The 13,570-nt window shown below is 37.0% G+C and overlaps 1 protein-coding gene across 2 annotated transcripts in view; it reads left to right on the top strand.

Moving 5' to 3' along the window:
- Positions 1-13,570, top strand: part of WDFY3 (WD repeat and FYVE domain containing 3) — a 260,847-nt gene that overhangs the window by 19,144 nt on the left and 228,133 nt on the right. The window contains exon 2 of one of the 2 annotated variants that reach the window (XM_084881535.1): positions 10,106-10,182. The exons of the other annotated variant lie outside the window; for it this stretch is intronic. The gene's annotated coding sequence lies outside the window, so the exon portion shown is untranslated. The remainder of the gene's footprint in view (positions 1-10,105; positions 10,183-13,570) is intronic. 2 annotated transcript variants of the gene reach the window in all.

Raw genomic sequence — 13,570 nt, forward strand, 5'->3', positions numbered from 1 at the left:
GCAGCCACTGCTCTTACCCACTGACGGCGCTGAATGATTGGGACCAGTACTGGATGCCAACAGCAGTGTGAGCAGGTCCAGTGCTGGCAGCATGTATGAGTGCTGGGCTGGACCACAGCATGTGGGAGCAAAGAATTTTCAGTAACCACTAGAGGCTTGCTCTTGTGACAGTGACTGGCACCCCACCTTGGTCTGGTGCCCCCACTCACCTGCTCCACCATCCCACCGCGGCCGACGTCCACCATGTTCCGCACTCTGCCACCTGCTACTGACACCTGCCCTGTTCCACACACACCCCCTGGTGGTCAGCGCACGTCATAGCAACTGGTTGTTCGGTTGTTCAGCCATTCGGTCTATTTGCATATTAGGGTTTTATATAGATGACTAGTAAGAAAATGTGGCTGCAGTCCTTAGTTTTGCATCAGATTTCATATTTCTGTTACCTTCTGCTTATCAAGTATATTGGCTTGTCAGGTTCTGTTGTGAGCCAGTCTTTCCTTTTTGAAAGGGTCTGAGATCCTGGTAGGTCCAACTGGATGGGGTTATGATGGTCTTTCTACTGTTGTGAGGAAATAAACCTGAACACTGTAAGTTCAGCTTTCAGTAGAATGAAACACTTCTTTTGTCTCCTGGCATAAATATTTTTTTTCCTTGGGAATGAAAACTTCTAGCTCAACAGATTCCAGAGTTCTTGAGACAAGAAGAATTATTGAGATAAGAAACAAAACGCTATCATTGTTTGGTTCCTACATCCAGTGTATTCTGGAAAGGGAGATCTTGTGTGTTGGTTAGTGTTCAGGACCTATTTTATATCCTGCAGGACAGCACGCCAAATTAACCTTGCATAGCGATGCTGGCGGAGGCAAATTCAAAACTGCTGTCTCATGTAGTGAGGACCAGCCATCACCATTTCTGTGATGCTGAGGGCTTGATGTGTTTTGTCAGGAGGTAGTGCTTAATAGGGGACTCAGGCAAATGTGTTCTCAACAGTAGTGTCAGTGAAGTCAGTCTTAGTGAGTCCATTCAGTTGATCCCTTACATAACTGCTTCTCCTGCCACCTGGCTGTTGTCATGAACCTACTGAGCAAGACCAGGTTGGCTGGAGAAGGAGTCTGACTTGATTGGCAATGTGGGTCACCTTATCCACCCGATCATTAGGAGGCTTTATATTTTGATTTGTTTGCTTTGGCATTGGAGGATTCTGGAAACACCTGAGAATGGAATTTTAGGTTATTGTCAGGTTGTGATTCATTCAAATAGCCATTCCATAAATCTCCCTGTCACTTATCCTTTGATCTTTGATGGCACCAAAAAGGGAAGGATTGTGGGCTCTCTAGCCACTCCAAGATGTGTCTGCCACAGAAGTAATAATATATTCTATAAATTCCCAAAACTTGAGCAAGATTTTAAGCCACATTAAACAACTATATTTTAAATTTTAACTTATTTGACTCAGTTTTTTTTCATTTTTTTAAGAATATTTTTTAATGATTTTTAGAGAGAAGAAGGGAGAGGGATAGACAGAAACATTGATAAGTAAGAAACATGATTAATTGTCTGCCTCCTGCATACCCCCTACTAGGGATTGAGTGTGCAACCCAAGCATGTGCCCTGATTGGGTATTGAACTGGTGACCTCTTGTTTCCTGGTTCAATGCTCAACCACTGAGCCACACTGTCTGGGCTTGGCTCTTTTTCTTTTCTTTCTTTCTTTTTTTTTTGTTTTGTTTCATGTTTTATAGTTCCTCAACTATAAAGGCCCCATTGAAATATTTTTAAAATCTTGGTTTATAGAATTTTAAAATGTTACATACACTGTGTTTGTGAAGGCATGCATATATGTATGTGTATACACGCATGCACACACACACACACACACACACACGTATATATTCAGCATAGCAAATGTCTGAAAAGGTACATACCAGACTGTAAACTATGATTATGTTTGGAGCATGAGTTAAAGGAAAATAAGAATTGGTATTATGATGCAGAACAACTTTTATTGTTTGACTTCAAAAAATATGTTCTGTTTAATCCTATCTAATAAAGAGGGGATATGCTAATTGACGATCTCTCTGTCACAAAGGTGGCTGCACCCACAGCCGAGGCCAAGGTCCCTTAAGGAGCTAACAAGCAATCGGCAGAGACCTGAGGCTGTGTCATCCCCTGCCCCCATGGGGCTTGACAGGGGACCTCAGGCCACATCCCCTGCCCCAGCACCGGGCGGGGACCTGAGGTTGTGCCCCATCTCAGTGCCGGGCTGGGGGACCTGAGGCTGCGCATTCCCCTCCCCCACCACACCTGGCGGGGCTTGACAGGGGACCTCAGGGCACGCCCCCCACCCCATCTGGGGCACCCCAGGCCACGCCCCCTCATCCTGGCATCAGGCCAGGGGACCTGAGGCTGAGCCCCCTGCTTGGCGGGGCTTGACAAATGTAGGTCTTGCCAGATCTGGATCTAGCTCAATTGGGGGGGGGGGGGGGGCTGGGCAGCTGGGTCTGGGTCTCAGATGATTTTGAGGTGCATGTGGGTGGGCAGGGACTTGTCTCTGGATCTCCATTTTAATATGCATGAATTTCGTGCACCGGGCCATTAGTATTTTATAGTATGCCTGGCTAGTATTGTTCCGTGATTGAGCATCGACCTATAAGCCAGGAGGTCATGGTTTTATTCCTGGTCAGGGCCCAGGTTGCAGGCACAATCCCAAGTAGGGGGTGTGTAGGAGGCAGCCGATCAATGATTCTCTCTCATCATTGATGTTTCTCTCCCTCTCCCTTCCTCTCTCTGAAAGGAATAAAAATATATTTTAAAAAATTTTAATCAATAAAGATTAAAAAATATTTTGTACTAAGTGCTTTCATTAATATGCCAAAGGCCAGCATATGATTTTTGCTTCTTATAAAATTAGGAGAGATAGTTTTTGAATGATTAAGGACTAATAAGCAATATTTATATAAAGCTATCTGGGCTGTCAACAAAAACATATGTAGTGGTTTTTATTTTTATGTTTTGAGCATATGTATTTAACAGTCAGATGCTTATTGAAAGTCATTGCTTGTGTTAGTTTTTCATGTAACTACCTTTAGGTTGAAACTCTGCTTTTCCTATAAACCTAAACAATTTAATAAAAGTTACTCTGTAATTAACAAAAAGTATATCTTAATCTGAGATGTCTATAACTCAGAGGTCAGGTTGCAATACAGAATTGCAGGAGGGAGGCATTTAACGTGTTATTCTCTCACTTGCTAATTTTAGTTCTCATGTCTGGGCATCTGATAGGGACCCAATGCTAGGAAGAGCTTATAAGTAGGAGTATCAAGACATATTTTTTAGTTCTTAGTATGTGCAGGTCAGATTTATTATCTTCAGGGAATTTACTAGAATAGGTGTTAAATTTGTCAAGTACTTTTTTTAATATCTGTTGAGATTATCATAGTTTTTTTTTTCCTAGTGAATGGTGAATTATATTGATCAATTTTTCAAATATTGAGGCAGCCTTGTATTTCCAGAATAAACTCCACTTGGTCATGATGTAATATCTCTTTTATATATTGCAAATTTGTCTGGCTAATATTTTGTTTAAAATATTTATATCTGTGTTCACAAGGGATATTGGATTTCTTGTTTTTTCTCTTAGTGTCTTTGTCTGGTTTTTGTATAAGATAATGCTTTGGGAAGAGTTTCCTCCAGTCTGGATTGAGCTGGTGTGTGTAACATGCATATACAGTGTGCTATGTTTTGTGTAAAAAGAGAAGGGGAGGAATAAAACATATATGTACCTGCTTAACTTTACAAAAAGAAGAAATGATGGGAGGTAATGGAACCAAAGGTTTGTAGGAGGGAATGATACTTCTGAAAGTATACCTTTTTCTATAGTTTTGACTTTTCAAAGTATGTTATATTCCATGTTCAGAATAATGATGGGAATGGGCAAAATCTGAAACAAATGAACCAGATTGCATTTAATTTGGTACTGTGCCTGTGTTGAAGGAGAAGAGTAAATCTAAGTAACTTACACAAATTTGACTATTTACCCTCATCTTGGGTAGAGGTAAGAGGGAGGGATTGCAAACAAATCCTGAACTCTTTCTTCTGTAGTTTATTTTTATAGTGATGTGGACAAAGCAACTCTGGCTCACTTGTATGTTGAGTAAATATCTTGAGGTTATTTTGAAGCCAGGAGTTGGGATGGAGAGATATAAACATGGAATGGAGAAAGACAAAAATGAATCCTGTGGGGATGAATTACAATGCAAGGCAGTAGTATAAATTTACTTTAAAAATTTGCATATGTATGTGTAAATTATATGCACATATGTATATGTATGAACATATATGTATCCAAAAAATGTATATGCATACATTTCCTAATAGTTCTGTTCAACAGGAAGGCCAAGAAGCAAAAGACAGTGGACACACTTAACTCACAAATTTTGGTCTCTAATACTGTTACCAACACAAAGCAGCTAGAGTTCTTCAGAGAAATAAATAGCCAATTCCAGACCCAGGCAGGGTACATAGAATATGACCTTGTATCTTTTTTTTATACTAAAAAATAAGAAATTTTTTATGTGGGGGATATCACAATCCAACAACAACATGGATCAGGTGGATATGATGAGACTCTAGTCTAGATATTACACCCTGAGGTGACAGACACTTCATCCTCTATAGATTCTGGCCAAGACTGTATAACCTGAATCTGATCATGAAGAAACATCAGAACATTCCAAAATGAGGAGTGTTCCACTTAATAAGAGAAAAGAAAAAAGAAAAGAAAAGAAAAGAAAAGAAAAGAGAAAAGAAAGCCAGTGTCATAAATGACAAAGGCTGTGGGAGTGCATCAACTTAAAGAAGGCTTAAGAGAGAACCTGATCCTAGGCTGGATTCCATACTGGATCAGGGGAAATACTATAAAGGACTGCGAATGGAAAGAAAGTGCAAGAGCACATGAACACAATGATAAAGTGGGTAATATTAACAAGGGTGATTTTTTTGTATTCTTTTATTTGCAACTTTTTTATAAGTTGGAAATTATTTCCAAACAAAATATTTAAAGCCTTAAAAAATATCTGCCCTTTACTTTTAGACTTTATTTATTTACAAAGAGCTTGATTCTTGTCTAGAACCGGTTTGAGGTGAACATTTTTATAATTTCCTTTTTGTTGGTGTTGTGGGTCTGTAAACCAACCCTTGTTCAATATGACAATAGTTAGTGGAAAACAAATGAGTCAACGAGTCACCTTGTGGATGGCAAGAATCTAAAGCGTAATTTGGGGAACGAGGGAGTGGGGGAACTATTTATGATAGTGATTTGTTTAAGTGTGTGGAAGTGTCAACTGAGGTCTTTAGTTATTGTTATTTGCTGAAGAAATATTAGTGATTATTTTACATCAATAAGCTACCTGTTGTCCTCTAAGGATTTAGATTATCTTGTTTTGTAAACTCAGAAAGTTTGTAATTTTAACACTAAGAGAGTAATTATTCATTTGTTTATTTAAAAATGTTTATTGGCCAAAACCGGTTTGGCTCAGTGGATAGAGCATCCGCCTGCAGACTGAAAGGTCCCTGCTTCGATTCCGGTCAAGGGCAGGTACCTTGGTTGCGGGCACAACCCCAATAGGGGGTGTGCAAGAGGCTGCTGATTGATGATTCTCTCTCATCAATGTTTCTACCTCTCTATCCCTCTCTCTTCCTCTCTATAAAATATCAACAAAATAACAAAAAATAAAATAAAATGATGATGACATTAATTAAAAAAAAATGTTTATTGAATGATTATCATGTGCCAGACCCCTTTTTGGACATTGAAGATGTTTAGCATCAAACAAAAAAGGCTCTTGCCTTCATGAATTTTATGATTTTTTTTTTTTTTTGTAAGAGAACATAGATGAACAGGAATAGAAGGGAAATAAATTAATGTTAATGACGTTGGAGAAAGTTATTTAGGGAAGTGGGAAGTGGGCTGGGGATTCTGGGAACAGAATTGTAACAGTTTTAAATAGAGTGAGGGAGTGAGATGCACACAGATAATGATTTCTTGAAAAACTAGGCAGAGAGAACAGCAAGTGTAAAGGCTCTGAGGCAGGAGTACGGCCTACCCTGTATAAGAAATAGCAAAGGATGTCAGTAGGGAATGAGGTGAGAGATAATGGGGGCCAAATTATGTAGATTCTTTTATGCTTTTTTAAAGATTTTGGCATTTACTCTGAGATGAAGAGTCATTGGGATATTTGGGGCTCAGATGTTACCTTACACATGATTTATGTTTGATTATCCAGATCACCGGCTGTTTTGATGAGAAAGGAGTGACATAGGGCAGGATAGAAGTTGGGATGCCAGTACTGACTACACAAAAAGTTCAGTTGAGAGATGATCAAGTTACTATTTTGGTCAAGTCTCAATGTAGGTGATGAGAAGGGGTCAGATTCTGGAGATATTTTGTTGTTAGACAATAGTATTCGTTGATGGCTTAGAGAGAGGGTAAATGCTTAGACTTTAGTGATCTGTGAGAAGAGGAGAAACAAGCCAAGGAGGCTGAGAAGGAGTGTCTAGTGCAATAGGATGAAGCCAGGAGAGTCTTTGTTCTCTGGAAGCCAGGTAAATAGAGTGTATCAGGGCTTGAGGCCCTGTGCTGCAGATGATATGTCGAGAACTGACTGGCCTTTTGGTTTAACAGTATGTAGGTAATTGGTGACCTAACGTTTCAGGATATGATGAGGAGCAAAAGTCTAATTGGAGTATGTTCCATTTGACTGAAGAATACTAGTAGACGGAGTATGGACAGCACTTTTGTCACCTCTTGCTGAAAAGGGAATAAAAAATATTGGCCATAACCTGGTCAAAAGTTTGTTGTTGCTGTTGTTCATTTTCTAATGATGGGAAATACTAACACACACACACACACACACACACACACACACACACACACACTCTCACGTGCACACAGGAATGGCTTTGCTTTATTGGAAGGAAGAAATTAGGAAGTTGATGATGTAGGAGAGAGAAGTAAGACTCCCTAGTATGTGTATCAAAGGGGAAGTGTTAGTTAGACTTGATGTGGTCCCAAAGAGTTCAAGCACAGTAGAAGGTTGGTGGTAAATGTGGATCTGGAAGTTCTTTCTGATTGCAAATTTAGGAATCAAAGCCATAATAAAGAGTGATTCAGATTTTGTGTGGCTTTTGATATTTTTCCTGCATGATGCTGTTCATTAGGTAATCTACCAGGAGTCCTGAGAAGCCATAGGAGGACTGTAGCCCTGCTTGTTAATTTTCCCCCAGATATTAGTTACTCTTTAATCTGATTTGTGTAACACTTAGAGATTCCTAAAACTCTTTTGGGGCTGTCTGGAAAAAAACATTATTTCTCATTGATCTTCAAGCAAAAATTTACCCAGCACAATTTTCATGTTAGGTGTAAGAAAATCAACGTAAAAACATGATTAGTCCTAAGAGGTACAGCCAATTATCTAGGCAAGTCTGGAATTGGATCTGTGTGGTGTTCTAATTTATAGAATTTCCCCTTTGACAGTAGCACTGACTTTATTCTAAATTGGAAGCAAACAAAGCATGAAATAAATAATAAAAATGTAACATGTCAGGGTCAAAATGAGGACTGTCTAAATTTTTATTTAAATTGTGATTTGTTTAAAACTGATACCTGAAATTATTTTATATTGCAGTTACAGTGCACTGAAATAATATAAAAGCATTTAGTCTTAGCTGAATTTATATGAAAATAAGATTCTAAAACAGGATCAATTGCATATTTTAGATTTCTGATATTTTTAGACATCTATAGTGCATTAACGTACAAAAAAATGTATTGAGAAAAACATTAGTACTCTAGGTTTCTGTTTCCAATTCTCTCTGGCCTTTTGCTATTTCTGCTTCTTTATGGCATCACTTGCCTGTACCTGGTAATTCAAAGTGGGTAAAACCAATTAATCATCATCTAAAACATGAAATTGTCAGCAAAGGGTAAACAAGTAAGGAGGAATTAGGCAAAATATATCAATAAGCATTACATAAAAGAGGAAATATGTATTAGCCAAAAAACTTGAAGAAATACTCAGTATCAATAATTAGCAAGAAAATACAAATTGAGACCACAATTAGATGCCATTTTACACCCCAAAATTAAAAAGTTGGCATGACCAAATGCTGCAAATATGGATCAATATGAAATACCTATTGCTGGTGGTATTATAAATTACTAAACACATTTAAAAAAAAAATTGCCATCATGAAAAATTGAGCATATGCAAATTTTTAACTTCTATACACTTTACTTAAAGAGAAACTTTGGCACTGTGTGATCAGGAGATGTGTATGAGAGTTTTCGTAACAATGTTAATAATAGCAAAGAAAAAAAATACAGGACAAACAAGATGCTATTGTAAAGAAAATGAATAATTCTATTGCGGCACGATCACGGTGCAGAATTATTCTGCAATGAAAATGGAAAAATGTATGAACTAAAATTACATGCAACAACATGGATGCGATCTTGAAAACATAATTTGAATGGAAAAATCAGACCCTAGCCAACAGGTGCTGTTAAATACCACTTTTAACAAAATGATATTTTTGGGGGGTTGGTACATATATAATATACTTTTTAAAAAGCAAAGGAGTGATAAACACAAATTTTAAGATAGCAGTTACAGGGACAGAAGGGATAAAAGAGATGGAGCATGGGATAGAGAGTACAACTCCATAGAATATTACCAATAACCTATATTTAGATTCTTGAGTTGGGTAACAGGTACCTGTATATTCATTCTGTTATTTGTTTTGAGTTTAAAACATGTTACAAATAACTGTTGTATGTAGCAATTAATATAGAGAAGGCATATTTCGAGGTTACAGTTTAGGAGACATTTTATCACTTCTACCTACACCTTCACTGCTACTCGAATTTCTAAAGTCACTCAGTACTTCACTAGAGGTATCTTGTATTAAAGACTTCTCTCTGATTAAGGCTGTGTCTGCTATCTGACAAGTCACTCAGTAACAACTTGTTGAATGAGTAACCAAATGAATGATTTGGGAAAAAGATTCAGGAAGTTTCTTAGAAACCACTAAAAGGTAGATTTTAAAAACATTTTCCTTCCATCTGGGTTCTTATAAAATAAAAATAAAAAAATATTATAAAATAGCAAAACTAGGTTATTGTTGCATAGGTTTTTGAGTGATAATTTACTACATTTGAAGGCAATATTACTCACTATGTTTAACCTATTATAATAATATCATCAAAGAGATGAACAAATATATAACAAAAACAAATGGTTGATCAGCAAAGCATAATGTTGCTGAAAGATGAAACTATTCTTACGTAAAATGTTTCAGAGTTAGAAGATCCATGGGAATTAATTCCAGCTCCTTATTTTGAATAAAAGCTTTGAGAACAAAAAAACAATTAATATCCTAAAACTTGATGAGAGCTGAGTTAAGAAAGATCAGAACCTATGATTCAAATACTAGTGTTTTCATATTAAAATATTGAATGGTAAATTAAAAATATTTAAATATCCTATACAAGGCAAGTTAACTCAAGGTTGGTTTATAACCATTGAGTGAGGAAGCAGTGTTTTCTGATTTTAATTTAGAGTAGATTAGTTCGGCTCTATAGCACATTTATCTTCAGATGTTTGACAAATGCACTTAAAGAAACGACAGGAATTTTTTTCCCCTCTTTTTCCTTTTTCATATTTGGATTTCTAAAAAGAAAGTGTTTTGTGATGTACACATTAATTCTGGACTGAAAGTGGGAAGAATTCCGTTCTGAATCTGGCTTTGCTGCTAAATAACTGTGTTGTCATTGATTCTTTGCGTAAGTTTTTCGGGTCTGTTTCCTCACCAGTGAAATGAAGACGCTGAATGAAATGGTCAGTAGAGACCATCATTAAATGATTCTGTGTTCTTTATGGCTACTGAATAGCAAATTTTACCTGCCTAAAATAAAGTGCTGTGTGTTCCACTATTAAACCATTGGCAGCACATGAAGAAATAGAGAATCAGTAGAAAATGAATGACTCATGATGCTGAGACATATTCTGAAAATAAACTGGATTTTCTTTTTCTTTTTTTCATCATAGATATAATACTTGTCCACATCTGCTTCAGGAGGAAAGTGCCTGCTGCAGGTTCATGCCAGCCCAGAACAGAGAATCAGGTCAGTTTTAGGATTGCTATGTCTGTTGAACAAGGAACAGAATCGTTATAGTCTTTGCTGTACCATACCATTGCTCTGGAGAAAGGCCTCTGAACTGTGACTGAAGAGTGGGTTTCAATCATTCCCTCCGATGGCTGGGTAATCTCGGATAAGCCTCCTTTTCTGGATGTCTTTTACTTTTCTGCACCCAAAGAGGATATGTTAGAATAAATTACCTCAATTTCAATTCTGGCTGGAAAGCATTATTACTTTTGTTGTAGTTACTTACATAGATTAAAATCATGTTTTTAATGCATTATTTCCTTCTTTATTTCCCTAGAAAAATCTAATTGTAACCACAGGCTTTGTAACTCTTTATTGTATTTTACCTCCAGTGACTAGTGCAAATGATGAAATGTGTTGTGAGACATTGGAAAGTACTATTGATACCTAGTTGCCTTAGTTTTAGTCTTTGACTTCGCTTTATTTTTATTGAGAAACCTATTTTTACATGAAGTTATTAGTCCTTCAAAAATGTTCTGCAACTTTGGAGGAGATGACTTTTTGACCATGTTAGTTCTCTTTTGATTGCAAGGGACTGGCTTCAAATGCACTTCAGCAGAAAGGGGAAGTTATTTGTTTTCTGGGTGTGTCAGAGGGGATGCCAAAGGATCCAGGGCCAGAGGTGCAGATGGCCTGCCTGAAAAGCACCCAGGGACCAGGTGCAGCCAGTCTCCCTGGAACTCTCAGGGGTGTGCAGCTCCTGCGCATCTGTCTCACTCTGCAGACGAGCTTTCTCCATTCTTGGCCAAGGGAAGCATGTTTGCCACCACCTCCCAAGCTTTATATCTTGTAGTTCAGACGCCCAGAGAAAGGCTAATTTAAGCACCCAATCCCAGATCTCCCAGAACAGACTGATTCTTTAGTCAGGTACTTGTGAACAAGCTGTGACTCAGGGCACAATCATTTTTAAAATTTTGTTTGCCATGGTTGTCTTGCCATCTTTGTTTCAAAGCCTATTTTCTAACTTATTCCTACTAAAATGCAGATCACTAATAATATCATATTACTCTTTCCAGGTATATTTGTATTTTAATTGGTATCAAATGTTAAGCTCAAGCAGTATTTCCTAAACTGTGTAGAAGTGAAATCTTCTGTTCCAGTATATAAAAATGATTAACATAGAGGCAAGAAGAGCATCAGAAATTGAAAACAGCATTTGAGTGTTCAGGGAGTGGAATAAAATAGGTAACCATATTTTTGTGGTTAAAGGAGGAGGGCAGATAGGCATATATATATTTCTACAGTAGAAATACAAAGCTTGGATATAGCAAGTAAAGGAAAAGCTTTTCTATTTGACTATTTAAGAAAAATATTTGAAGGTGGGAGAAAAAAATAGGTTAGTCCCAGCTTACCTACTAACTATGATTTTGGAGAGTTATAAATTATTCTCTGGACATCTCAGTTTACTAAATCCTGGCTACTTACTAGCTTCTTACTTAACTTCTAGACGTCAGTTTCTTCATCTTAAAAATAGAATTGATGGTGCATGTACCTCATAGGGTTCTTGTGAGGAATTAATATATGCTCAGTGTTTAAAAGCAACAGCAGTTTTTGAAATGAGTAGATTAGATTATATGATTGCAGGAGTCCCAGCTAACTAAAATATAAATAAATCTGTGGTCTAAGACTTTCTGATCTGGACTAATGTCTTTTTCCAGAATAAAAACTTGAGACTTGGGATTTTTGGTCATCTACTTGAATCCTGCATTGAGGCTAATTTAGGTACAGCCAATAAAAATTATTTTGAATGAAATATATGTATGTATTAGTTCTCTATTGCTACATGTATTAATTTGTTAGGGCTCTCAGAGCAACTTAACACATCAGAAATTGTCTTAGTCCCAATTTCCCCTTTTTGTAGACACCAGTTACATTGGGTTAAGACCTGCCCTAATGACCTCAGTTTAACTTGTGTACTTCTGTAAAGATCCTTGATTGCTTCTGTAAAGATCCTATCTCCAAATAAGGTCACATTGAGGTGCTGGGAATTAGAACTTCAATATATGAAAATCAAGGGGAATACAATTCTTAGTGCTTGGTTGATTGATATACACTTGATTAGCATATTGACTTTATTTTTGAGGGGTAGAATTGAGTTTGCATAAAAGGATATGAGTTTGGAGCCATTGCTTAAGTTGTTGACTTAGAGAAAAGGGCATGGAGGAATTCAGTGTGCTATTTTTGCTGTAGGTCTGAAAAGATACTTTTGTAATCACTAAATAATTTTTTGAAATTGTGAACAGTAGGATGTCAACTTTCCATTTCAGTTTTAAACTTTAGCCACTAGCCATTCTTTTGTGTTTGGTTTTGACCTCAGGGAAGGGAGTGGGAGGACAGATACCTGTTCCTTTCATTGTTTTGTAAGGGATGTGTCCCTTGGTGTTAATGTTATTCATGGGAAACTTGCCCTGGCTCCTCAGTTTTCTGAAGACGCTACTAAAAGTCATCTTTAAGGGTATTAATCTGGTTGTGAGATGACTGACAATTTGGTAGTATCCTAAGAAAATTAATCTTCTCTTTAATGGAAAAAGGAACTATGTCTAAGTTGAGAGAAACATGGAATTTAGGAGGAAGTGTGCTACTTATGTACATTTTGCTCCTAATTTGGTCAGACATCTGTTTTACCTTTACACGCATTTTTTATGTGCTTTCTATAAATGAAAATGAAGAAGGCTGCTGCTCTCCATAAGAGTTTGCAATTGGGAAGTGTTCTATAACATAAGTGACCCAGGAGAGGAAGTGGGGGAGTCAGAAATTTAAGCTCTCAAGGCTGTTTCATTATCTTCCTTATGCATAGTCGGGGAGGAACCTCAAAAAGACTAGGGAATCACATTTTGACAGTAAAGATTCTGTATTTTTTGACTGAATGAAGGACTGTTGTGAACGTCTATATGCTGAAGGAGAATGTGAGTTACAGAATGTATAGGGAAGGAAGTACAGGTTCTTTTAAAAATTTATTTATTTATTACTTAAGAATTTTGGGACTTCTTATAAAAATTAAGATATTTTGGTTCTTCTCCCCTCCAAATAGCTGAAATTATTTATAATGGTCTGTCCTCTCTCCTTTCCATCTTCTTTCCTTCCTTCTCTTATTACCTTCCACATAGTTTTTGTCCTTTCCATTTGGTTCTTTTATATCTGGTTTTATTACTTATTTGTAAGTCATGTGTCATGTGTTCATGATGCAATAGTTGTTTTTCTCTTTACAGTGTCTTGAGTTATTTCTTAACTATATATGATTGCCTACTCCAGATGATGTTGCAAAAAGTTACATAACAATGAATTTTCATAGTTATCTCTGAACTAGTCATGGTTCAAAAGCCAAACTTTTTGATATCAGAATTAA

This window comes from Pipistrellus hanaki (assembly GCF_964339955.1).
Source record: "Pipistrellus hanaki genome assembly, chromosome: 1".
Taxonomy (NCBI): domain Eukaryota; kingdom Metazoa; phylum Chordata; class Mammalia; order Chiroptera; family Vespertilionidae; genus Pipistrellus; species Pipistrellus hanaki.